General features: G+C 44.2%; 1 protein-coding gene across 1 annotated transcript in view; it reads right to left on the bottom strand.

The window, feature by feature from the left end:
* Positions 1-26,617, bottom strand: part of CDK18 (cyclin dependent kinase 18) — a 53,583-nt gene extending 26,966 nt beyond the window's left edge. The window contains exon 1 of the mRNA XM_074222491.1: positions 26,494-26,617. The gene's annotated coding sequence lies outside the window, so the exon portion shown is untranslated. The remainder of the gene's footprint in view (positions 1-26,493) is intronic.
* Between the last annotated feature and the right edge of the window lie 1,259 nt (positions 26,618-27,876).

Here is a 27,876-nt window from a genome sequence, read left to right as displayed (position 1 = left end):
TAACCTCCTGAGGGTGCAGATTGTGTTTCCTAGTCTCCCTGAATTCTATAATGTCTTCTCCTGTATCCAGTCTATGGTTTTTTTATATCCAAGGGATCCATATCAATACATGATTAGGCAGGCCTGCTCTGTTTTAGTTGATACAGCTTTGTTTCTCTATCCCCCACTTGTTCTCCAGTGTTTCTTGGGCTCCTAGGAAGCAGAGGCAAATGGGGATGGGAGAAAATGGGCCAGAACTGACTGATTCTTGTCTCCATCACAGCTACAGCTACAGGTCTAGGAGCAGTGAAAATAAATGTTAAAGGAAGAGAAATGGTTCAAGGGCAATAAAGAAACCAGAAAAAGTGGTGTAGGGAGAAAGGAAAGATGATAATGGGTGTCATTCCTAGCTGAAGTCTTCAGAGCTAAATTAGGAATCCTCAGTGGGAGAAAGAACAGCTCAGAAGAATCAACCCAGCGGTGCTATCAGCTAGCTGTGTGACCTTGGATTGTTTGGCCTTACATTTCCTCTTCCCTAAAATAAGACAATTTCTACCAGATCTTAAAAAATCTATGAATCTAAAAATCAATGAATCTAATAATCTATTAGATAAGGGGATCAGGCAAGCTCCCGTGCAGTCTACTGTCCCTGTCCAAGGTTCTTCCTTCTTGCCCACCCCTCCCCTGCCATTCATTATCTCTCCTGTCTCCATCCCAGACTGTTTGCTTCTCTCCTTTAGCCCTGGAATGTTGCCCTAAAGTCTGCTTATAACTATGGTTCAGAAAGGGTCTGGGGAAGAAAGAATGCCTTCAACATCTACCTCCTTGATCTCTCCTCCCCTAAACTGAGATGGGGCCCCTAATGGGAGATACTCAACTTCCCATCCCCTCTGGGCTTTTTATCTACATGGAAGTCAGGGCCAATTCCAGATTGGATACTCTCATCCCCTACCACTGGCCAACCTATCATTGCCATGGCAACCAAGCCTCTCCTGGATCCTCTTGGCTTAAGGGATTATGGGTCAGTACCATGTTTGCTTTGCTCAATGATCACACTCCTCTGTCCTCAGCCAACCTGGTGAGGTTTCACTCCTCTGGGCTTACAGGAGTTGTTCCCTGCCAATCACTGGGGAAAAACATCAAACCTATTCAGGATTGCTGAAGTCCTACAAAAAAGAATGAAGGAAGCTTCATTTTCCCAGAGCCTTTCTCCAAATTAGGATCTCCTAATAGGAAGTGACCACCTGATATCCTCTTCTGGACTTTGTCTCATACTATATGCAAGGGAGGGCAGCTAGGTGGTGCAGTGGAAGTCAGGAAGACTTATTTTCTTGAGTTTAAATCCAGCCTCACACACTTACCAGCTGAGTGACCCTAATTAAATCACTTAAGATTGTTGCCACAGTTTCCTTGTCTATAAAATGAGCTGGAAAAGAAAATGACAAATCATTCCAATCTCTTTGCCAGGAAAACCCCAAATGGGGTCAGGAAGAATCAAGACACAATTGAAAATGATAGAATACCATCCAGTATTCAAAGGAGGAAGAGGCATCTTGGTTTGAGGTCTTCAGGAACAAATATCCAGGAGATCCTCAAAGAATGAGAAGGGTCTTCTGGGTCCTCTCAGATTGGCCCATGTAAAATTAAGTCAATCAGTACTTTAAGAGACCTTAAGAAATCGTCTAAATGCAACTTCCTCTTTTCACAAAAGTGAAAATTTGAAGCCCCAGAGAAGAGGACTGACTTAGCTAAGGGCATGCATATGGCAGAGTCAGATCCTTGAACCCTAAATCTGATGTTATTTTTATTTCCCTTTGCCATGGTACCTTTTTGCAAAACTCAAAATGACCCTCAGAGTAATAATTTTCCACTGTGGAGGATACTGCTAATATGCTTCCAAAAAGGAGGTCCCAGGGCATTCTGAATAATGACAACATTCTCAGAGGGAGCGTTTCATTCCTGGACTTTCATTTAAATGACAGGAATTTAGAGATGAAAGAAAGCACCCTATCATCTAGCTTCTACTTACTTTTCCAGTCTTATTTCATGTTTATTTTTTTGCATTGAATTTTATTTCAGTTTCTGTTTCAACTTTATTTTATTTCAATTTCTGTCAAACTAGCCTACTGTCATTCTACACATTGCATTTCCTCTTCAAAGGTCCAAGGACACTGCCATGTCTGAAGAGTAACCTGGCTTCATCTCTGCTGCATAGACATCCTAGGTGCTTTCAAAACAGGTCTCAAGGGGCTCCTCCTGCATAAGACTTTTCCTAATTATCTCCTCATCATTCCTGCACTCACAGGCACCCAATCATTAGTGCTATCTCTCCTCTTAGAATGACTTTGCTTTAGGGCAGTTGGATCATATAGTGAATAGAGTACTGGCCCTGGAATACAGGAGGACCTGAATTCATATCTGGCTTCATTCTCTCACTAGCTGAATGAACTTGGGCAAGTCACTTAACCCCAATTGCCTCCAAAAAAGAAAAGAATTACTTTGTATACTTTATATTTACTTTTCTGTGTCCCAACTGCATTGCTCCTACTAAGATATTAGCTCCTTGAGACCAGGGAATGTTTCATTTTTGCTCCACATTTAGCACATAGTAGGCATTTAATAAATATTGGTTAAATTGAATTGACCTTTAGAAATGTGCTGGAGTCAGTTCATGGTGGCTCTCAAGAAATGATTATCAAATTTTGGATGGGTGTGAATTGGTAAACAGTACAGATCAGGGCTTGATTTATTCTTTTGTTCAGAAGATTAAACTTAAAAGTATTTTGGATTTTTTTATTTTCTGAAGAGCTAGTTATAAGCATTTTATAAATATATCTCTGCATGGTTGAGTCGTTTCAAGTTCTCAAGTTAAAAAAATCTACCTTGTAAATTTATAATCATTTCCTAAAGTAAAATAAAAACATTTTTCTAATTGATATGTGCAGATGGGCTGTGAGTTATGAACGTCATATACAAGTCAAAGAATAGGACTTTTGAGGGTGTGGGGTAAAAAAAAAAAAACCAATGAATGGGAGATTGGGAAGAGAATAGTGACCAAGAGAGTCACTGTGAGGCAGAAGGGAAGACCCAGCAGAGTTACCTTGCTGATCCACTGAGAAGGCTTCTAAGAGTCCAACTACCTTTTAAAGTCATTGTTATTCTCAGAACAGCCAAATCCTTTCGGTAACTGCTGGCCTAGTTAACCACACATATGAGTGGTCAAAACATAAATCATGGTTTTGGTTTTTTTTTTCAAAAGACTGTGGTAATTTAGAAAGACATTAGGAAAGTGAGGGAGTCATCTTGGATGAGGAAGGAACTCAGGACATTTGTTCTACAGAAAAGCAGGGATGAAAACTACCTTCTAGCATGTACTGGAATGTGGGGTAGCAGGGGAAATCAGTGTATTTCTTTATTTTCCCCTCCAGAGAGCTAGGATGGAAGTGCAGAAGTGTCAGCGAGACTGATTTGAGCTTTAGATCAAAAGGTTACTTAATGATAAGAACTGATAGAATGAGTTCCCCAAGAAGGAGTATTTAAGCAGATCCTGAAGATCAATGGACTTTTCTACAGAGAGCTTTAAACTTTGTAAAGCACTTAATATATATTATCTCATTAGTGATGCTTTCGAGGTCATTCCTGTTTTTGGCAAGAAGTTGGTCTAAATGATTTCCTAGAGTCCTTGCAATACTAAGACTCTGCTTTGACAGTTTTCTTGCCAATGGATTTCTCTCTCATTGATTCAATGGATCCTAAAATCACACTCCCTAGAACATCAGAGCTGGAAAGAACTTTAAAAATTGCTTAGTCCATTTCTCTTATGTTAGAAAAAAACAATCCATGAAGACTCACAGAATATTAAGCGGAAAGAACAAGCAAAATTAAATGATATATAATTACAATGATCAAGCCTGACTCCAGAGAAAAAATTATTTTATTCCTTTTATTGCAGAGATGGGAGGCCTATGGGTATGAAACATTGCATATTCTATCTGATCTGGTCAACTGTTGATTAATGCGTTAACTGTTAACTTTTTTTTTAATTTAAAAGGGGAAAGCTTGATTGGAAGGGTTGGGTGGGGAAAAGACATTGGAAATGGATATAACATAGGCATCCATAAAAGCTGGATTTATTTTTTTTAAGCATAAAATGTTAAAATTGTAGGTGACAATGATTCAACCTCCCATTCAAAGCAGTAATATCTTCTGCAGCATCTGTGAAAGGTAGATGTCAGGTTCCACTTGACAAAACCTATCTCATCCCCAACTGTATCAGACTGGGAAAGAGGTACAGGAAATGTCTTCACTCTTAGTATCACTAGTGCTTCTGTTATACTGCCTGTGTACATTTCATCTGTATTAGACTATAAATTCTGATTTATATTCTGTATTACAATTTAAACTGTTTTAGACTAGAAGTTTCTAGAGGGAAAGGGCAAGCTCTTAACCACTTCCATACAGTGCCCAGAATAGAGCTTCACATATTAAAAATGTTTTTAAAAAATGATAATGAACATCAGGGGCAACTGGTCATAAAATGACAGGGGACATATACCCCTGATTTCTACCCATTTGCACATATAATTCCTCCTGCTATGTTGAGATAACCTTGGCCCAGATGGTAAATATACAATGTTCAGATGGTAAAGTTAAGGGTCAGAAAAGATATGGGAAATATTTCAAGTATATTAGTATAGGGGTGGGTCTGTAGGTATCCCCCTTGTACCCAGAGGCTCTTACTTTTTTCCTACCAGTAAACTCTTAGGACTTGGCCTTGGAGTGCTTCTCATGGGGTTCTTATTGTGAATACCTCTCTAGTAGTCTTGGATCATCTAGCTGGACCCTCAAGAGAGGATGATGCATATAGTTTTTTTTCCTCTACCTCCTAAGCTTTCAGACTGATAAGTCATCCTCAGGTTCCCTTCTCCTACCCATCTCAAAGCCTCAGGCTTCCTAGAATACCCCTTCCCTACAGTTGGAAAACAGAAAGAATGTCTTATGTATGCACTATGGTAACAGTGAAGCCTTCCCCCAAGTCAGTGAGGGCAAGGCCAGGGCTCCACATTGGGGCTGACCAGGAACAGGACCCAGCTGTCCTGAGTCACAGATCAGATGTTTATGTACTAGGAGGAAGGGGGAGGCTGCCAGAGGTGGTGAAAGCCTGAGGACATAAGAGGAAAAGAGAGACTTCAAATAGGAGTGGGAAATATCTTTGCCCTAGAACAATTAAGGATAATAATAATAACTCACCACTGTCTAGGGCTTTTATGGTTATAAAGCACTCTCCCTATCACAGCCTGGCGAGGTGGGTAATCAGTCCATCAAGCAAGCAAGCATAAATGAAGCAATACAGTACCAGGTTACAGATGATAAAATCTAAAAAGTCCCTGCCTTTGAGGAACTCACATCCCAACAAGGAAAACAGCATATACATATAGAAGTCTACACAAAATATAGACAGGGGAGATGAGGACTATGTTTCCATTAGTATAGGGGACTTCCAAGTCAAGAAATTCCTTCTCCTAATGCAAGTCACATCTTCTTGTCAAGAAATTCCTTCTCCTAATGCAAGTCACATCTTCTTGACAACATAAAAAAAAAATCTTAACGCTATCTAGGGCATAAAGAAATAAAGTGACTTGCCCACAGTCACATAGTCAGTGTGGATTAGAGATAGGACTTGAACCCAGGTCTTCCTGGTTTCAAGGTCAGCTTTCTATCCAATATGCCATGCTGACTCTATACAAAATACAAGGCAACTGGGGAGGAAGGCACTAGTAATTAGGAGGTCATGAAAGGCCTCATTTTGCTAAGTCTTTTCTTCCCCCCCCCCCACCCGGGGCAATGTGGGGTTAAGGACTTGCCCAGGGTCATGTGGCTAATAAGTGTCTGAAATCAAATTTGAATTCAGGTCTTCTTGACTCCATGGCTGGTGCTCTGTTCTCTTTTAGCTAAGTGTTGAGGGAAACCAGGGATTTTAAGAAGTGGAGGTTGAGGAAGGAGTGCATTTCAGGTTTGGGAGGACAGCTTATGTTTGTAAAAGCAAGGAGAAAGAAAATGTTATCTATGAGATATGTGAGAAAGTCAGCTTGGGGGCAACTAGGTGGTGCAGTGGATAGAGCACTGGCCCTGAAGTCAGGAGGACATGAGTTCAAATCCGGCCTCAGACACTTAGTAATTACCTAGCTGTGTGACCTTGGGGAAGTCATTTAACCCCATTGCCTTCAGTAAATAAAAATTTTTTAATAAAAAAATAGAAAGTTCGTCTGTGTGGAGTACCAAAGGTGAATTGTGAATAATAAGGCTAGAAAGGTAGGTTACAGTCAGATTATGGAAGACTTTAAATACCTAATAAAATAAGTATAAATATATAATAAAATAAAATGTAAATATTTTTATCTTCCTTGTACAGAAAGAGAAACTGAGAAACAGAAACTTCAAGGTGAAATGACCTGCTCAGTTAAAGTCACATAACTAATAAGAGCTATATATGGGGTTCAAATCTAGGTGTCTCCTGACTCTAAGTCTACTTAGTCTTCCCACTATCCCAAGCTCCCTCTTCTGATATCTACCATCCTTAATGTTTTCAGGTTCTCTCTTATCACTACCACCTTCTATCACCTACAGAGAAGTGAAGGAGGAGGGGAAGGATAAAACTCAGTGGCAGCTCTGGGGCCATGGCTTAGTTTGGGGGTCAGCTCAAAGCCCCCAGGCTTAGTATGAGCTCCAACTTTGCCCCACCTAGGAGTGGCCAGCCATTCTACCCTCTGAAAATAGGGCAACCCCATAAAGTCATCCTATGACTGAGGATTTATGTAATGGCATGTTCAGTTTGTGGCTCAGAAATCCACCAGTAGCTACTAGAAATCTCCATCCAGCTTTCCCAAGGGGGGAATTGATTTAAGACTTTCTGGGAGGGCAGTAGAGAATTTCCTAAAACAAAAGAGAACCTGCCTTAAAGTCACAGCTTCTCTCTTCAGGGTTCCAGACTAAATTCATGGGCAGAGAACCTTAGCCCTGGATTCCAGAAACATTATGATCTGAGGGAACCTATTCTTGCTGGTAGATGGGAGTTGGAGTAGACAAATTATTTGGGCCTGGCTGGCTGGATACAAGAGGAGATGAGAATCAGCTATTTCCTAGAACATGGATTCTTAGTTTTTTCTGTGTCAGGGACTTCTCTGATAATCTGATAAAACCTATGGACCCTTTCTCAGAATGTTCATAATTGGAGTTATGTCTAAATTTGGGTTACAAGTTAGTGAAAAATAAAGACTCCTTGAAATCTATTCACAACTGCTTGGAGGATCCATAGGCTCCAGGTTAAGAATCTCTGAATGCCCATCAACGGGGGAATGGCTAAACAAGGGATTGTAAAGACATATTATTGTGCTATAAGAAATGACAAAGAGGATAATTTCAGAAAAACCTAGAAAGACTTACATTAATTGATACAAAGTGAAATGAGCACTACCAGCAGAACATTGTGCAAAGTAATAGCAACATTGTATGATGATTAACTGTGAAGGATTTAGCTAATCTAAGCAAAATAACGGTCCAAGACAATCTCAAAGGATTCCTGCTAAAAAATGCTTTTCAGAAAAACACCTACAGAGAAAGAACTGATATCTGAATCCAGACCAAAGCATTTTTTTCTTTAATCCTTTCTTTAGCTTTCTTGCACAAAATGACTAATATGGAAATGTTTTACGTGCACATGTATGAGAAAAGGAGAAGGAGGAGGAAGAAGAGAATTAGGAGAGGAAGAAGGAGGAAGGAAAGAAAAAGGAGAAGGGGGGAAGAAAAGGAGGAGGAGGAGGAGAAAGAAGAGGAAGAAGGAAGGAGGAGGAAAAGGAAGGAAAGAAAGAAGCAGAAGGGAAAAAAGTAGAATTGATGTGAAGATACAGGGAATGACTTACTGATGATGATGGGGAACAGGCAATTGGGAAAGAGATGACCACAGCTGGAGAGTGGATGCCCTCTTTATGCTAGGGACAATCAGGGTATTGAAGCCAACATAGTCCCTGGTATGACTGGTCAGCCTAGGCAGTGAATGAATTATTGTTCCTTAGGTCAAAACACAAACTGCCTTCTGTCAAGTTTCTCTGGGGAGAATCAGTTCCCTGGATTTGTGGGGTGAGGGGAAGAAGAAAGTCAGGAAAAGCAGCCTGTCACCTTGGTGCTGTCTTCCCCTCGGCCCTAAGCTGGAGACACAGGGTCTCAGTGTGACTGGCTTTATAGCTGGACCAGGACAGGGCAGAGTGGCACAGTGTGGCCTTTGTCCCTGAGACTGAAGAGCCAGTTGGGGCTGTCACTGAAAGACTAGTGACAGGCTAAGGAGGGAGATGCTAGCTTTGGGGGTGGGGAGTTAGTTTGCTTGGTCAACAAGGAGTTAAAGAGGCTGTTAAACTGCCTGAATTTGTTGGAGGAGGAGAGGAAGAGAGGGAAGACTGTACTAATTCTGATTAGTGTCTGAGGGCAGGTAGCCGGCAGAAAGAAAGGGACATAGACTAAAGGGTACTGGATTTATCAATTGGACCCCAGGCTTGCCCAAGCCCCTCAGCCTGGAGCAGACTAGAATCTCCTGCTTGGGTCATGCACCTCTCCTGAAGGAGAGGAACCATTTTCCTTCCCCCATCCAGGTCAGTCTGGAAAGTTTTCAGCCCCACTCTCTACTTCCTCCTGAGCTGACGCCAGCCTACCCAGGCACTTCCTGCTGGGATGGGGTGGAGAAGGGGGGTGGTAAGTGGCATGGCAGGGGAAGGAGGAGCTTGAGGGGAGAAGGCCTGGGAGCAAGCCAAGTGCTAATGTCGACACAAAAACCCAGATATGCTCACTCATTTTTGCTTTCCTTCTAGTTTGAAAAGGGGTAGAATCATAAAATGTTGAGAGCTAGAAAGGACCTTGGAAATCGAGTCCAATGGTCCAAGATGAAGAAACTGAGACTCACAAAAGGGGAAGTTTGCCCAAGTTTACACAATCTATGAATGGCAGAAGCAGATGCCTATGCCATGTTGTTCTTCTCCTCTAGGCAGTATCCTTTCCCATTCCCCCAAATTTAAATATTATTTTTTTCCTGCCAGCCCCCTTGCCATCTTTGGCTTCTATTCTGCCCCACCTCATCCCAGTCAAACCTGAATCTTGATTCCCTTCCAAGCAATAAAAGTACCCCAAGAAAAGAATTCCAGGAAGAGTTTCTGGGCACAGGTTCTTCTTCTGAACCCTATATAGCCCTGAATGTTAGATCTCCACCCAAAGATAGGCTTGGTCAAGTTGGCAAGGGGATGCTTCCCTGGTGCCAATAAACTGCTCTGAGATCTTGAGATGAAAGATCTAGGTGGAGGAAGGGAAATAAAGAGTATGGTCAGCCATAGGGTGAAGTAACTAACAATGGACAATACAGAAGATGTAGAGGATGAAGGGGATAAGGCAAGAGGACCAACCACTGCTATGCTATTAACCCTCCTGAGGACCTACTAACAATTCACAGTGGTCAGACAGGGCTGGGCCCAGGAAGAAGACCCTTCATTCCCCTCCCCCCTTCTCCCTCTGACAGCCTGGTGAGGTGTCACATTTTAACTTAGAAGGAATTCTGGAGTATAGCTGGTCACTAAGTAGACTTGAAGGTCAAGGAAGGGAAGTGATTGTTATCCCAAGGTCATGAAGAAATTTAGTGACAAAGCCTGGACTAGGTCCTAAGTCTTGTGACTCCCAAACCAGGGGAAATCTTTCCATTATATCACATTGCTCAAGAATTCAGGGGATCATGAGTCAGTATGATAGGAACCATCCCTCCCCCCCCAACCCAGCAGGCCAGAGCAAACCAGGCCCCTGGCCCCTGGTCTTCTTGCCTTTCTTCTACTCTGCTCTCCCCCAACCCCCACCCACCCAACCAAGACCACAAAGATTAATTCTAAGGTTTTGGGACTGGATAGTTGAGAGGGTCACAATCAGATTGTTCTGGAAGAGAATGGCATTAGAGCTACTATCCTAAGTCAGGAAAGGCTAGACCCAAAGACAAGTTTAGCATTGGACTGACAGGAGGAGGGAAAGGTGACCATATGGCAACTGGAAGTAAGCTAGAAAGCTAAAGCATATCATAATGAGAAAAGCACTCTAAGTCAGAGACCCTTTGGAAGTAATGAGCTGGGTGACATTTGGAAGGTCACTCAGCTTCCTTGTGCCTCAGTTTGCTCATCTGCTAAATGGGAATAATAACCCCTGTTGTCCATCATTCCATTACTCACAGGGTCCTTGTAACTATCATGTGAACGAACATGTGCAAAATTGATTTTTAAACAGAGAGGCCACAAAAGGATAGGGAATAAAATTGTGATTTCCTTGGTGAAGGGTGATGGTATCAAATTCAATAGAAATATTTGCATATTGACCTGAAAACTCACAAATTAACATTATCTATGTTGTATTATATATTTTTAAAATTTTGTCAAACATTCCTCAATTACATTTTAATCTGATTTAGGTAGCACTTGGGAGTTTTGCAAGCAATTGGCTTGAGCTTGACAGGTCTGGTATTATTCTATCAATGCAAATTGGTAGTTCTTTGGTAACTTATTGTCTAAGAGGGTTGACTGAGACACTGAGAGGTTAAATGATTTGACCAGGGTCATACATCTGGTATGTGTCGGGATAGGACTTGAATCCGGGTCTTGCTGGCCAAATCTCTAACCATGAGGCCATGCTGATGCCACACAGATTATTGCTAAAACCTCATTGAGCTCCATGGGAACCATGACTAGAGTTGTTTTCCCTGGAGAAATTAAGACAGTTTTGTTGCAAAGAAAGAAACTGAAGCATGGAGAGGGTGAATGTGTTGATCCAAAGAGATGGTATCAGGTCAGAAGGTCTATAACCTATGCAACCTTAGGCAAGTGTCTTTTCCTCTCTGGGCCTGAGAGGGCTGGTCTTGATGTACTATTAGGTTTCTTCCAGCTCTAAATCTTACAATGTCAGAGCCTAGAGAATGGAGAGAGCTCTAGTGTCTAGGACCTAGGGTGGGACTCGGGAGTCAAAAAGGTTGGAGATCAAATCCCACCTCTGACACTTTCTCACTGTGTAACACTGAGCAAGTCACTTTTCTTTAAATTTCTGTTTTCCTTTCTAAAAAATTAGGGTAATAGCTGTAGTATCTAGCTCTTAAGATTGTTAGGAGGCTCAAATGATGTATTTACAAATGACTTTGTCAACCCATACAAAAATGCCAGGTAATACAATAATGATGATGGATCCTATGGTCTTTGTTCTTCCCTATACCCCATCTCCTGCCCTTTCTCATTCTCTTTTATCTACTCCTCCACCAAGTAAGTACCTGGTCTAGAGGAAGGTAACCTGTCGAACTGTGCTTTTCCAGTCCCTTGACTTTCAGATTCCAGACATTGCTGGCTCAGATCCAGAAGGAGGAGGTGACTTTGAGTAAATTCATGAAGACAAGAAGGCCCAACAGCTGGTTCCCTCACCCAGAGAAAACGTCAGAGGGAAAGCCTGGCCTGGGTCCAGGCAAATGTGTTCCATCACCCTGCATGTACCTCCCTGCCAGCTTTAGGAATGTTTCAAAAGAGCAAAAGACCGTGGTTGACTGAGCTTTACAGACGTCACAACCATCTATATAACTTTGTCTAATGACTTTTTGGAGACATTCCCTTCTGACCAGGAAAACCTGGCCACGGTTTCAACAGGAGGGCTGCTGATAGAACTGATAACATTTCTTCTCCCCATCACAGTGACGTTCTCCCTAGTATAAAGGTTATGGTTTGCCAAAAGCAGCTTAGTTCCCCTGTAATGGATTTCGAGACTCTGTATCTTCATGAAGAAGCCAAGCTCTACATAGGTCCCCCAACAAAACTCTTGCTCTGATGACGTGCTGTGTCCCCCAGCTTTGCTCAGCTCCAAAGGGAACTAGATATAAGACAGAAGCTGGAGAAGGGAGGTGGCTACAAACTTCATATCCTCAGAGGTAATCTCCCCTAGGGAGGGAAGACTGAAGGGATTAACTCAAGTCCTGCACTTCACCCCACACCTTCTCCCTCTCCCTCTTCCTCTCAGCAGCAGATGCTTTGGAGGCAATGATGAGAATTCAGAGATTTTTTAATAAGCCTCTATTTGGAATTCAGGAAGCAAGGATGGGAGGTGGGGTGGAGGCAATCTTCTAGGATGGACCAGGTTAGCAAGGTGAGTTTTTGCATCACTTTCCCCTTGCTCTAAAGTGGATGCCATTAGACAAACAAATACCCCATCACCCTCTGAGGGAGCTTTGCTCCATTAAGAAGTCAAAGGACCATAGATTTTGAACTGGAAGGGACCTTAGAGAATATCTAATCCAACTCCTTCATTTTAGCAATGAAGAAATTGAAGTCCACAGAGATTTAGCAATTTCCCTAAGTTTACCCAGACAATAAATGGCAGTTAGAATATGAACTCGGGGCTTCTGACTAAAAAGCCAGCACTCTTTCTACTATACTATACAAACTCAAGATTTCTATCAATGAGCCTAAATCCCCTTGTTAACTGCTTATTTAATCAAAATGATGATTTGTCCAAGTTCACAAGGTGAGTTAATACTAGGGAAGCAATGCCCATGTCTTACAGTACCAAGGAAAATCATTGCTCTTTTCTATTTCTCATTTTCTCTGTTTGGAGCAAGTTTGTTTTAGGATTTTAGCAAAATGCAAGAAATTCAAATTAACAGTTCTTATCTTCCTCCTATGCTCCCCTTAACAGGTACAGGATTACCTGGGTCACTCATTTATTTATTTAACCAACAAGGATTGTAAATGTAAACGGCAGGTACTATAATAGATATGTGTAGATGACTTTTGTTTTATTAATTTGTTTGTTTTTATTTTTATTTATTGTTAGTGCTTTTTATTTATTATGAAAAGGATAAAAGATCCTATGAAAGAAAATGCTGTCTGCATTCAGAAAAAGAAACACACATACACAAACACAACAGATTTCTGTCTAATGGTAAATTTAGGAAGGAAGAAAAAAGAAAATTACACAACTTTTTTTAATATTTGAAAGGAATAGCAAGTTATGTTACATTTCTAATTTCAGGTGCAATTCTCTGTTTTTTTCCTATTCTATTTTGTTATGGAAATGCTTGTTTTACTTTTTAAGTTCATAATAAAATAAATAAAAAATTTTAAAAGGATAGAAAGTGAAAAGTGAAATGATACAGGCCTGTTTCAAAAAAGGAAGAATGGAGATTACAGCTTATAAATTGATGGGAGGAAACAGAATCAATCACATTTTGAGAGATCTTTTAACTTCTGGAAGACCCTCCCATTCTTAGGTTAGATAGAGGCAGGTTTCTGCCAACACAAGGAGAAGGTGGGGTTTGGACAAAATGACTTATAATTGAAGCATCTGAAAATTCCTTAGAGTTTTGTCACAAATTAACAACAAACACAGAGTAGGTTGTGCTAGGTCCTAGGGGAGATACAAAGTTTAGACATAATATATATGTAGATAACTATAAAACAAAATAATACAACAGGTTGACTCAGAGACAAGGCTCCGTTATATCTGCTGACCTGAAGGGTCTGGAATGGGTTGGGAGAAACACTGCTGAATCTCTTGGATCCAACTGGAGCCCTTGGATCAAAAGAAGGCATGGAAGGAAGACAATGGACAAGGAAATTTTCCCTGGTTTCCCCAATTCATCCTAGCATCTCCCAAGGCATCTGTGGGATGACTCAAGACTAGGGAAGAGCCAAACCTAAAGCCACAGCCCCACCTGGAACCAGGTGGGATGGGGGCTGATTAGGAAAGGGTGGAATCCTAAAGGGAGACTCAAAACTGATAATAGTGATGTCATCCTTTTAAGAAGCGGAGCTGGGTCAATAGGGTAGGGTAAAAACTTTCCTCTCTGCTTCTTCTTAAGGGGAAGGTTTCCTGGCCCTCTTTGGGCTATCTAACTCCTCTTTATCCTTACTTTAAACTCGAGCCCATCAGAAAACACTATTTCCCTGAAGAGTAATCTTCAGAACAGGAGAGCATCTTGGAGCTTAAATGTCCATGTTCTCAATATCCCCTTTCAAATCCCTAAAAGACAAACTCAGAGAATCTTTAGCTCTTACCCCTAAGTAGAGCCTCTTCCCATCCCTCAATATGCCTACCCTTCTCTACCCTGTGCTTGTGGTTGTTGTTGAGTCATTTTAGTTGTGTTGGACTCTTTGTGACTGACCACATTTGAGGTTTTCTTAGCAAAGTTATTGAAGTGGTTGCCATTTCATTCTGTTCATTTTACAGATGAGGAAAATAAACAAGGTGAAGTGATTTGCCCAGGGTCACACAGTTGTTAAGTGCCTAAGGCTAGATTGGAACTAAGGTCTTCTATAGCCTCCCTGAGCTACCTAGCTGCCTAGTATTTACCCTTCCCCATCTGTGAATCCCACCCTGAGAATTTATTTTATTATTCAACTGAATACAAAATAAATAATTAAATGACAGATATCAATAAAGACAAAGATGAAACAATTATTGCCTTTTGGAAGTCTACTTTATTTGGTTTCATCAGGCTAAGTCTTATTAAAGTCTTATCCTTGAGATATCACTCAAGAAAATCATATCACCATAGAACTGGAAGGACTTGAGAGGTCATTAAAGTTCAATCCCCCTATTTTACAGATGAGTATGCTGAAGCCCAGAGAGATAAAATACTTTGCATAGGGTCACACAGCAGATAAATGTCTAAGGTGGGATTTGAACCTAGGTCTCCTTGATTCCAAGTGCATCCACCATACCATACTCATACTGCCCTTCTCAATAAACTCCAATAGTTCTCTATTATTTCTAGGATCAAGTAAAAACTCGCTTTGGCATTTAAAACTTTTCAGCTTGCCTTCAAGCTGCCTTTGATTAGGATGTTTGTCTTTGATCTTGAAGAAGACCAAGACATCAGGGAGGTGGTGACAAGACAAGCATATGAATTAGACTTGAGTGAGGGGAAGCTGAGCTAAGTCACCAGCCTCATTTTCTCCTCCAGAGTCATCTGAGTCCTGTGGCCAGATAGGAATCAGGATGATTGGAGATGGTCCTGGATGTGAGGCAATGTCACACAGCTAGTGTCTGAGCTAAGTGTCTGAGGCTGGATTCAAATCCCTGTCCTCCTGACTCTAAGGTCAGTGCTCTATCCACTGTGCCACCTAGATGCCCCAAGCTGCCATTCCAGCTTTATTATATTACTTCACCTCATAGGCAAGATGATGGAGAGATAGAGTTTGAAGACAAAAAGACTCATCTTCCTGAGCTCAAATCCAGTCTAAGATTCTTACTAGCTGCGTGACTGTAAGCAAGTCATTTAATCTTGCTTACCTCAGTTTCTTCATCTAAATATCGTGCTGGAGAAGGAAATGACAAATTAGTCCAGTAATTTTTCCAAGATTCCAAATGGGGTCAGAGTCATTCATGAACGAAAAACAACTGAATAACAACAATACTTCCCTTCAGGCACCATACAGTCCAATCAAGCTCGTATTATTAGACATACATGATACACTCTCCTCTTTATATCTTTGTTTAGACCTTGAAAGTAGCTTCTCCTTGCTTCCAACCTGAAGACTCCCTGATTTTCATTAAAGTTCTGTTTGAGAGCCCCTTTCTTTCTCCACAAGATTTTTTCCTGATCCTTCCAATTGCCAATGACTTCCCCAATATAATCACTTTGTATTTATCTTGTATGTAGGATGTCCCCAAAATCTTAGTGCAGTTGTCTATTATTAAAAGCTTAAATCTGTCCTGAGACTTTAGCACATATATGCTGTCTTCCTGATAGATCACAAGGGATTATTTTGTTTTTGTCTGTGTCTGGTCCATAGTAAGTGCTTCATAAATGTTTACTGATTAAAATATTTGACAGAGATGTTCTTTAGGAAACCAGTCCAAAAGCATGCTGCCCAAGAGATAAACTCAGAATTAGAGAGAGGCTACAATTCATGCTAGGACAATCCCTGCACACATCATTCATCTGGCTGGAGCTACCCTTCTAGTAGCCATCCCAATGGAGGATTTCACCAGCCCAGGTGAATCCATTTGCCTCCTAAGTCCTTGGGAGATTCCACTGCTTCCCATCTTAGTCTCACATCCATGAAAGGAAGTTCTTTTTTGAGCCTAATTTAAGTTCTTCCTTGGACATTTATAGCAGTGCAGTCCTGAGCAAATTAACCTGGGACTCTATAAAATGGAAATAATAATAATGATGATGAAAATGATAAAGATGATGATGATAATGCTAACACCTGACTTCCAGGTGCATTATGATGATCAGATAGGCTACTATTCTACATGTAACATTTAGTGCTTGAAAAAATATTTTGTAATCTTAAAGGACTATATAAATTCAGGCTGTTAAATTCTTATATCCTTATTGTATTAGCTTAAGCCCATTTCCCCATCATTCTTCCCCTAGTAGAGTGGTTCCACCAATTAGCATTTAATAAGAACCTACTATGTGCCAGGCTAATCACTGGATAAAGAGAGATGAAAAGAATGTTGTTTGCCACCCTTTGTCTGGGAAGAAATGGAGTGGCAACCATTAAATCACTTTCCTTTGGCCTTCTCTTTCCAGTTCTGTTTGTTTGTCCTTCTTTACAGGTGAAGTTTCCTATCCCCAGATCTCTCCTCCCCACAGTCACCTTCAGCTGGAAAGTGACTCAGAATAGTCCCCATCTTGGGAAGTAGTAACAGAGGTAAAGAGTGAAAAAAAGGGGAGACAGTTGGTTACAGAATCAAGAACATTGGTTTTGCAGTTAAAACATTTGAGTTCAAATCACACTTCTGTTGATTACTAATTGTGGGAAGTAAGAAAGGAAAGAATAAAGGAAGGAATATAGGATAAGAGAAAGGAAGATAGGACAAAAGAGATAGGGAGAAAGTAAGGAAACAACTATTTAAGTTTCTACTATCTAATAGGCATTCTTCTAAGCCTTTACAAATATTATCTCATCTGATCCTCATGACAATTTTGGGAAGTGCCATTATTGTCTCCATCTTAAAGATGAGAAAACTGAGACAGTCAGGTTCAGTGACTTGCCTAGGGTTACACAGTAAGAATCCGATTTCACATTTGAATTCAGATCTTTCTGATTCCAAGTCTGGTGCACCTAGGTGGCACCTAGACATGTGACCGTGACATATCACAGAACATCTAGGTCTTTGTTTCTCTATCTACATCAAGGAGATTAAACAAGGTTGGGCAGCTAGGTGGCCCAGTGGATAGAGTGCCAGGCCTGGAGTGTCTGGCTTCAGACACTCACTAGCTGTTAGACCCAGGGCAAATCACTTAATCCTGTTGGCCTCAGTTTCCTCATTTATAAAATGAGCTGGAGAAGGAAATGGCAAACCCTAGTATTTTTGCCAAGAAAACTGCAAATGGGGTTAAGAAGAGTCAGACAGGACTGAAATGACTGAATAACAAACAAAATGACCTCTGATGTGTCTTCCAGCTCTTGCTTTATGATCCTAGGATTTCACAGCATCTTTTGTCACATTCCTATTTATACGCCCTTCCTACCCTTCCTCTTCCCCCTCCTCCTCTCAGTCCACAAGCCTCTTGCACGTCAATCCTGGATTCCTATAATAGCTTCCTAGCTGACAGCTAGTCTTTCTCCAGTCTTTCACACAATGTCAAACTGAACTTCCTAAAACACTGCCTTCATTATGTTTCTCCCCCACAGCCTGCAATTGCTCCCTATTACTTACTGTCATCAAATTCAGACTTTTTTAAGGCATGCTCTCCCTTGATCCTGCATAATCTTCTCCCTCACCTTCACCCTCTTCTCAAACCTTTCCAGAAGATCTCAGAATTGAAAGGAATGTTAATGGAGGTCATTAAATCCAACTTTCCATGTGATGCAGGGAACCCTTCGACAAACTTTGTGACAAGAGGTCTCCAGCTACTGTTTAATGATTTCCAGGGACAAGAGACTAACTGGAATCTCCACTGCCCTAGTCTCTTCTCTAGGCAGGATTCCTTACCATCCCTCTGCCTCCTTTGCTTATGCTGTTCCCCCATGACTGGAAGACTTAACCCCACATCATTTAGAAACCCAACTCCTGCATAATTGCCTTAGATCTTTTTTGACCTCCTATCATATTGGCAGTATCAGAGTTGAGCAATTGTTTGCCCCTTAAATGCTCTCTCAAGAGCTTGTGCTCCCTGAAGACAGGGTCTGCTTCCAGTCCTTCTTTGTCATTCCACTCTGCTCCTAGTCTAGGGCTGGACTCACATTAGGAGCTCGATAATTACTTGATTAATATTGCAGGATCATTTGAGCTGAGGCTTTGGGAAGGGAGCTGTGAGGTAATGACAAAAGAAGCTTTGGTCAGGGATGGGAATGGCTGGGATCCAGTTATCTGACTGCACTAGATCTTGTACTGTCTGATATGTGTGTGTGGGAAATTTCTAGAGTGGGGGGGGGGCTTCCCTCTGCTGGAGCCTAGGCTATACCCCTAGAACTGGGAGAAAGGTTGAAGTGCACCCTTGGGGCTTTAGACACCTCCTCTGCAAAGCTTTTCCTGGCCTCCACAGATGGAAGTGAACTCTCCTTCATCTGACTCCCTCTTACCTAATCCTCTTCTTATACACAGATCAGTCTGCCATCTGCGAGAACCCATTGGTCTAATGGATAGAGCCCTGTATACATATTTGTTAGCTGTGTGACCCTGGACCAGTCACTTTACTTTCTGTTAAATAGGAATCAGGATATTAGAAATACTCAACTTAACTAAAACATGGCAGGTGTGAAATTTAAAGTGCCCTCCTGATGTCTGTCATAGCATAGTACATATCACAACCATCTACTTAGAGATGAAAGGCAACTTTACTCCAAGACTTTCACATTACAACTGAGGAATATGATACCCAAAGAAGAGTGAAGTACCCCATGATCACACAGATGCCAGATGGCTAAGAAGCAGTGCCCTGGTGAAATTCGGGTCATAGGACTATTTTGAACTAGATTTTGAACTAGAAGTATGGTGGATAATTAATAATAACTGAGGACATAATCTGAGCTATGTGATTTATTAACAAAACAGGCATAATAAATGGGTCAATGGATTCCCTAGTCAGTTCAAATACAGAGTGAGACAGATTTTCATGCATTAAAAACAATAATTCAATTTTTTAAAAATCATGTTTGACTCTACATGACCCTTTTTAGGGTTTTTCTTAGCAGAGAATGTGGTTTGCCATTCCCTTCTCTAGTTCATTTTACAAATGAGGAAACCAAGGCAAACAGGGTTAAATGACTTGTCCAGGGTTACAAAACTATTGCCAGTGGCCAGATTTGAATTCAGGTCCTCCTGACTCCAGGATCAGTGCACTATCTACTTTATCACCTAGCTGCCACATTAATCAAATAAAGCCTATTAATTAAAGGAAAACAATTTCTCAGGATGCAAAATTAGGTAATCTAATTTCTAATTAAAGGAAATATTAGGGCTTTCCAAGCTGGGAAGAGGAGAACAAATAGGTGTAATTCCCTGAATTCAGAAAAGGAGGTGTCCCACTTGCCAGAGTATCTGTATACAATCAAAGGAACATGGAAACAATAACTGATTGACCAATATAGGACAGTTTTCAGATAAGACCCATGAGTTGCTTGACATTTACAATTGTGAGAAAACGCTTTGCATCAATCTTTGGATCTGATCAGGTTTCTAGTCAGCATAACCTAGGTCTTTAGGCAAGGATCTCTAAGTAAATGATAGAGGTGGTCCAGTGTCCCAGCATGCAGAACTAGGTTAAACAATGCCATATACTTTTCTCACAATTCAGAAATTGGACTAGACCCATAATTAAATAAAAAAGAACTGAACTAGATCCAGAATTGAGTCATAAATTGGAGTCAGTGTGTTTCATTCAATTCCCACAACTTCTTGGGGGTCATCTAGTGAATCTCTTCTTTTACAGATGAGGAACTGAGACCTAGAGTATGTTTAGCCAAAGGTCGGGGGGGGGGGTGTTGAAATTCAAATTCAGGTTCTCCAACTCCAAATGCCACTCTCTTTCCATTGGACTTCATTGCCCCTTTCCATCTCTAAGAATGCCTTGACCCTAGTGGATGCTACTCTAGTGCCTCATTATGGTCTGGGGATGACTGAACTCTTGAAGACTCTTGTCAGTGAAGATCTAACTGGCAGGTTCTAACCAGGCAGGAAAAGTTGATCTGGTGCCCAAGGATCTGCCTGGTTGAGTTCAGAGAAGCTCATTTTCCAGATTAGTTGCTGAGGGTCCTGGGAAGTACTTTTCAACCACAGTAATTCTTGAAGACCATCTGCTTAGCTGTAGAGGAGGTGTAAGGGGCAGCAATGGATAGTGATCCAAATATGTTGGATCTGTACAATAGATCATTAGTGAGTTGTCCAAGGTCAGCCAACTAGTTGAGCAGAGCCAGAGCTGAAACTCAAACCCAGGGTTCAGACTCTCAGTCCAAAAGAATTGACACTATGGAACAGTTTTGAATGGGACTAGAGGAACTTGTCTAGTTGTTGGTGCCCCTCTCTATGGGCATCAATAGTTAGTATCTCATCTAAATGCTTGCACTCTCCAGGGAAGGCGCCATGATAAGATTTGGTATTGGCTTAGATTATGGCACCCAGTCCTTTCTTTGTATCACCAATTTATCACAGTCTCTACCCACAGCATAAATAAATGCTTGCTAACTTTACTTAACTTCTTCATGTCTCTCCCTGACAGACTGCAATTGTTCCCCACTGCCTATCCCCATCAAATTCAAACTCTTCCATGGAGTGCTTTCTCCTGATCCTATGTAACTTGGACACTGAACTCATTTATTTGGAAGGAAAACTTCCTGATTAGTAGCAGGGGTCTGCTCTGTGCTTGGCCAGGCAGAAGAAGGCAGGAACAGACTTGTTCACCACCTTGAGGTGAACCATTAGGTGACTATCTTTCTTGTTTTGTCAAGGGAAAGAAGGGGATGCAGCCCAGGGGAGAACAGATGGAGAAACAAGGAGGAGAACAAACTTGCCAGGACTTATAACAACAGTAATGATAATATTCGGGCCTTATAAAGTACTTTACAATATATATGTGGGGGCGGCTAGGTGGTGCAGTGGATAGAGCACCAGACCTGGAGTCAGGAGTACCTGGGTTCAAATCTGACCTCAGACAATAATTACCTAGCTGTGTGGCCTTGGGCAAGCCACTTAACCCCATTGCCTTTGTAAAAAAAAAACAAAAAACCAAACCTAAAAAAAATAAACAATATATATGTGGTCTTCAATGCCAATGACCTGACCATGTTGCACAGATGAAGAAAATGAGGTTTAAAGAAACCAGTTGCTTAGGGTGACTTAGCTGGGTTGACCTAGAGCTTTTCTGGGTATAGGTCCATTGCCCTTTCCACTTTGTCAAGCTGACTCCACAAATCCCTTCCATGGTTCTGGCAAAACTTGGGGTCATGGGGGAAAAATTGATGAAATCAAAATTCACAATTGTAAAGAAGCTCTGATACCCCACATTTAGGACAAATGGAGCAAAGTACACTTAATTAGGGCCTGTCAGACTGATCATACCTGCTTCTCTAGGGAGAGAGCCCATTTCCATTTGCCAAAGCTGATCAGAAGAGCAACACACAATGGCCCTTCAGGGGTTATCTAATTTATTGTCCTGCTTCTGGGTAGAATTCTACTTCTCCTAGTTCAGAGTATTTACAGGGTCTTTACCTGCTCTGAAAGACCTCAGAGAAAGGAGATTCAACTCTCATTCACTCATTCATTAAGTCAACCATTTATTAAGTGCCTAATGTGTACAAAGTACTGTTTACAAAGATAACAAAACACAGCCCCAGCTTTCATTAAGTTTGCCCTATAGTCAATCAATCAACAAGAATTTATTAAGCACCTAATATAAGCCAAACACAAGAAATGCAAAACAAAATGAAACCATTTCTACATTCAGAGTCCTTAAGTTCTTTTCCAAAAACATGCATATACATCCTACTACTTGGTCTATATCCCAAAGAGGTCATGAAAAAGGGTAAAAACCCACATGTACAAAACTATTTATAGTAACTCCTTTTTGTAGTAGCCAAGAATTGGAAATTATAAGGGGATGTCATCAGTTGGGAATGGCTGAACAAATTGTGGTATCTGAATGTGATGGGACTATATGAGGGATGGAACTTCAGAATAGCCTGGAGAGACTAGCATGAACTGCTGCTGAGAGAAGTGAGCAGAATCAAAAGCGCATTACAGCCACTAACAGCAACACTGGGTGATATGTTGGTTTTGTTCATTTCAGCAATACAATAATCACAGACAATTCTAAAAGACTTGGCATGAAAAATACCATTCATATCCAGAGAAGAAATTGTGGAGTTTAAATGCAGACCAAAGCTTACTATCTTTAATTTTTCAAAGTTATTTTACATATTATGGTTTTTTCTCTCCAATGGCTTTTTTTTTGCCAATTTGATTTTATTCTTCTTTACATGTATAACTTTTATTAGATTGCTTCCTGTTAGGGGGAAGGGGAGGAAAAGAAAAACATAAAACTCAAAACCTTGCAAACAATCACTGAAAACTATCCTTACATGTAGTTGGAAAAATAATAAAATATATTTTAAATTTTTTTAAGAAAACATACATATAAACATATATACAAAATATTCATCAATGATTAAGCATGTATCATGACTGTGCTACCCAGAAAGTGTCTTCTCTTGTGTCCCCTCAATTTCTCCTTCAGAGCCAGAGTTCTGGGGGCTATTTTTGTCTTTAGCTATATCCTTGCCTAGCTTCTTTCCTTCTCTTCTGACCCTGAGCAGAGGAGACTTTGGGAACAGATGGATTTTCTTTCAGTCAGGAGGTTCCATTGCTTCCTGCCTTCTCAGAGTGGTGCCCTGGTCTAATTCACTACTTCCCTACCTATCCCAGCAACAAACTCTGTGGCCATCTACAGGGAGTGATCATAAAGTCTAGGGACTTCTGCTCCCCCAGCTATCAAATGCTAGGGTTGATGTAGTGTTGTAAAAAGGATGCTGGATTTGGAAATCAGAAGACCTTGCTCCTCATTCTGGTTCTGGTTCAAATCTCAGCCCTAAGACTTAACCTTGAACAACCTACATCACTTACCTGGACCTTCATTTCCTCATCTGTAAAAATGAAGCGAATAGTAAACTAGATAGCCTCAAGGGTCCCTCTTAGCTCTAAATCCATGATCTTGTGCCTAGGTAATAATTACTGCTTGAATAATATTTCCAGGTTTGCAAAATACCTTGTCAGTTATCTCATAACATGCATTGACAAAGAACGTTCAGAAATGTGATATGCCTAATTGGTGGACAATGTGTCAAGGCAGAATTTGAATGCAGGAATTCCAGATTCTCAGGCTGGTATTCTATCTCTTGTGCCAGACTGCCTAACTTAGGTGATCTCCATGGTTCCTTCTTAAATTTTATGAGACTTTCCTTCTCTGCATGATTTGATTTGAGACCCAGGCTTAAGCTTATAGGGAAGGGAGCACAGGAAGGAAAAAAAACTGGCTTTTTTTCTGCCCTCCCCTTGGAGATGAGAAAGTGCCTACTCAGCAGGTACCGTCAGAAGGGCACAGGGTCCAGGTTTGGGGGAGTCGGGCAAAGGGCAGGGGGAAGAAAAGAAAAGGTCAAGGCAGGACATCATGTATGAGTTACAGTGTGTGTGTGTATGGGGGTGCAAATTGTGGGGAGAGAGTCTGGCACCACTGTCCCCTAAAGGGCCAAAGCTAATCACCCAAGTCTGGAGCAGAGCCTACTCCAAAGCAGTCCAGAACAGAACAGTGGCTGTAATTAATTAAGGATTGGGGAAGGCACTTTGCCCTGCAGAGGCAGTCCTGGAAAAAAAAAAAAGAAATTCCAAGATCAGGGACTGTCAAATCCCCACCATCCACTTGCACCCCCATTGGGTAAACAGGACTTATTAGTCCCTGGCTAACAAGTTAGTTATTTCCCCTTCAAGATTCTAGGCCTTGTTTCTCCACATCTGTTCTCTCTGGGCTGCACTCCCTTCTTTCCTTTGGCATAACAAGAAAGATAGTCACCTAGTGGTTCACCTCGAGGTGGTGGACTAGCCTGTTCCTGCCTTCCTCTGCCTGGCCAGGCTCAGAGTAGACCCCTCCCCACCAATCAGGAAGAAGCTTTCCTTCCAAACAAAAGCATTCAATGTCCAAAGGCTTTCCTCTACCCTGAAGGGCCCAAGTCAGCATCAGGAGAATCAGGGGGAAGAGTGGGTACTTTGAGTATCCCCCCCCTGCCCCCCAACTAAGACTGAGAATTCTAAGAAACAGAGAGTGGCTGGGGCAATGATAGGGTTGTTGTTTTGTTGCTTTTTTTTTTAAACCAGGAATTTGGAAAACCTTTTCCTAAAGAGGGGGCAGAGGGCAGCAGAGAACAGAGTCCCTGGAACTGTAGAGGAAATAAATGCAACCTTAAAAGGCAGCTCCTTCTCATCCCAGCTAGAGTGGGAGACTCCCAGGCAAGAAACCTGACCCTGGGAAGAGATTGGTTCCAAGGACCTATTTGCTTCCTAAGTCTGCCTTTGTCAGGTACAGGGAGGAAGTCCTGTTCTGATTCCTTCCCCATTCCATCGCCTTCCCCAACCCCACTATTCCCTTCCCGGGGGGGGGGGGGGGGGGGGAGTCCTAGTTCAGTGAGAAGAAGGGAATGACAGAATCCTGCTCCATTAAAGTACATTGGAACCTTGGAGACCATCAGCCCCCTCCACCGTTTTATAGATAAGGAAACAAGGAGCTGAGAAGGATGATAGAATTTGTCCAAGACCAATTTGTTTTCTGAACATCCAGATGAGACTGGGATGAGTCAAAACTATGATAAACAGACCACGGGAGAGGGCTGTCTAGGAAGACGGGAATATGGAGGCTCCTACCTGTGAGGAGAGGGCTTTGTATGCCAACCCCTTAATCGCAGCTGCTCAGAAAAGCAACAAAGCCTGAAGAAGCCCAGGCTGAAGTGAATTGCCATATAGCTTGGTTGCTGGAAAAGTAATCCTTTCCAGGCAACAGGAGAAAGTTTTGGGGACCAGGCATTACTTTCCCATCCTAAACGCATCAAGTAATGAGACATTGGTCCTTCCCTCTTCTCTGCCCCATCCCCCAGGGAAAACGGAATCCTTGGATCACAGATTTAGAGCTTCTCTTCTTACCGCAACTCCCTCTTCTTACAGATGAATAAACTGAGGCGTAGAGTGGTGAAGAGAATGGCTTAACCCCTTAATCTCTCTCTCTCTCTCTCTCTCTCTCTCTCCCCCCCCCTCCCGGCAATCAGAGCCTCCCTAGAAGCAACAAGGGAGCCCCCATCCCCTCTCTGCTCCGGAAGCTCAGCTCACTCCTCTCTATCGTGGAATGTGCCCGGTGTTTGGCGGGGGGGAGGGGACACGGACTCTCACGTGGAGCTGCCACAGAACGACCGGGGCAAGGTGTCAGTGAGTCACCGGGCCGGGCCAGGCCGGGCCCCGTAGTCCAGGAACCTGGAGGCAGTGAGGGCCAGCCCCGGGTGCAGGAATGGGAGTGGGGCTCACACACAGGAGCCCCCTGACCCCCGGCCTCGGGAATCCTCAGCTGGCACAGCCATTTCCCATCTCCCTTCTCCTTCTCCCTGGGATTCACGCTGAGGCCTGGGGGTTGGCAACGGGCACGAGTCTTCTTCCCCGTGTGGGTTCAGGCTGGACCACCGCCAGCCCCCATCGGCCCAGCCCCGGGTCGGCCCGGGGGCCAGGGGGGCTTTGACAAGGGGGAAGCTCTCCGTCGGGACGGGCCGGTCCAGCCCCGGTTGCTCCCCCGGCCGGCCGCCCATCCCCGGCCCTGGGCCTGCGGGCTGGAGGGGAGGGGCGGGGGCCCCCCCGGCCCTCCAGGAGGCCCTCGAGGAGCCCCTGCCCCAGAGTCTCTGAAAAGCCCAGCCCGAGCTGAGCCGGCCCCGGGGCCCGTGTGCAGCCCCTTGGACGGAGGCGGCTGAAAGCGCGGGCGCCCCTCCGACTCGGGCCACCTGGAGTCCGGGGCCGCGGCGCCCTCCGCCCCCCCCAAGCGCACGCGGGGCGCTCCTGCCGGCCCCCGCCCCAGCCAGCGGCGCCGCGGCCCCTTTAAGAGTTCCTCCGCCGGCCTCGCTCCGGGACTCGGCGCAGCCCCCTCCTCCGGCCGCAAAGGGCCCGGCCCCGGCCCCGGCCCCGGCCCCGGCCCCGGCCCCGGCGGCACTCACCGCCCCGCTCCGGCCCCGCTCCGCTCCGGCCCCGGCGGCACTCACCGCCCCGCTCCGGCCCCGGCCCCGGCCCCGGCCCCGGCCCCAGCCCCGGCCCCGGCCCCGGCCCCGGCCCCGGCGGCACTCACCGCCCCGCTCCGGCTCCGGCCCCGGCCCCGGCGGCACTCACCGCCCCGCTCTGGCCCCGCTCCGGCCCCGGCCCCGGCCCCGGCCCCGGCCCCGGCCCCGGCGGCACTCACCGCCCCGCTCCGGCTCCGGCCCCGGCCCCGGCGGCACTCACCGAACCGCTCCGGCCCCGCTCCGGCCCCGCTCCGGCCCCGCTCCGGCCCCGCTCCGGCCCCGCTCCGCTCCTCTCCGGAAGGCGGGACTCGGCGGGACTCGGCTCTCCGCGCCCGGAAAGGTGAGCGGCTCCCGGAGAAGCTGCAACCTGAGCCGGGGGGAGGGGAGGGGCTCCTGCCGGCACGCCCCCCGCCCCTCCCCCTGCCGCGGCCGGCCCCGCCCCCCGCCCTGCCCTCCGCCGCGGCCAATCCCGGGGCTAGCCCCGCCCCGGCGCCGCCCCCTCGGCCGGGAGAGCCCCGGGAAGGGCGACTCGGCCAAGGCCACCCCTCCCGGGCACCTGTGGAAGTGCCCCGCCCCCCAGCATTCCTCCTAAATTCTGCGCCCTCCTCTGCCCGCGGGGCCCGCCCCGAGCGCCCGGTGCCAGACTTCCCAAGGCCGGCCTCACGGATCCCCGCGCTGCCGTCGCGCCCCCTTTCCCCTGCGGAGGCGACTTAGCTGGGGACGGAGCAGGATTTGCACCGAGAGCCCCGCCCCAGCTCCGGCCCCCTCACTGCGCGCGGCTTGTGCCGACCCTGTCCCCGGGCTCATCTTGGCAGAGATCCCGCGGTGGCTTGCCGTGCCCTCCTCCGGCGCTTTCTATAATGAGGACACCGCAGCAAGCAGGGTTCAACGACTCCCCCAGGCATGCAGCTAATAGGGACCCTGGGCTGCTTGAACTTAGGGAGAGGAGCCTCCCGGGCTCCGACCACTTTGACACCCAGCTGCCAGGAAAATGAGCAGACCTGCATTCAAATTCGGCCTCAGATCATGATCCCGGCACCCCGCCCCTTCCTCCCCTCCGGCCCAGTTTCCTTATCCGTAAAGGGAGGAGAATCATATTTGCTGCTGCTTACAGCAGTCTTTTTGTGAACAATATACCTTTTTCTTTTTTTTTGTCAATTGGAGTTAAATGACTTGACCAAAGTCATACAACTAGTAAATGACTGAGGTCAAATTTGAATTCAGGTCTTCCTGACTCCAGGGCTGGTACCAGCTAGCTGCCCAAGTGAGGGACATACTCTGCAGCAAACCTTAAAGGAATATAAATTGAGTGATTATTAAAGAAGATAAAAGTCAGTTCACCTTTCAAGATAGGAACCCCAGAAGAAACAGACTCATGCAGAAAGATGAAGTTAGATCATAAATCCAGTCAGATTTTAGTACTGGTTCTTCTTTTTATCTGGTGAAAGGGGGAAGCTATAGTCATCTGGTCCAATGAAAGTTGGCATTGAGAGGCGGCTAGGTGGCACAGTGGGATAGAGCACCAGCCCTGGAGTCAGGAGTACCTGAGTTCAAATCCAGCCTCAGACACTTAATAATTACCTGTGGCCTTGGGCAAGCCACT

The sequence above is a fragment of the Macrotis lagotis genome, chromosome 2 (assembly GCF_037893015.1).
Source record: "Macrotis lagotis isolate mMagLag1 chromosome 2, bilby.v1.9.chrom.fasta, whole genome shotgun sequence".
Taxonomy (NCBI): domain Eukaryota; kingdom Metazoa; phylum Chordata; class Mammalia; order Peramelemorphia; family Peramelidae; genus Macrotis; species Macrotis lagotis.
This window is presented reverse-complemented; position numbering and strand designations above follow the sequence as displayed.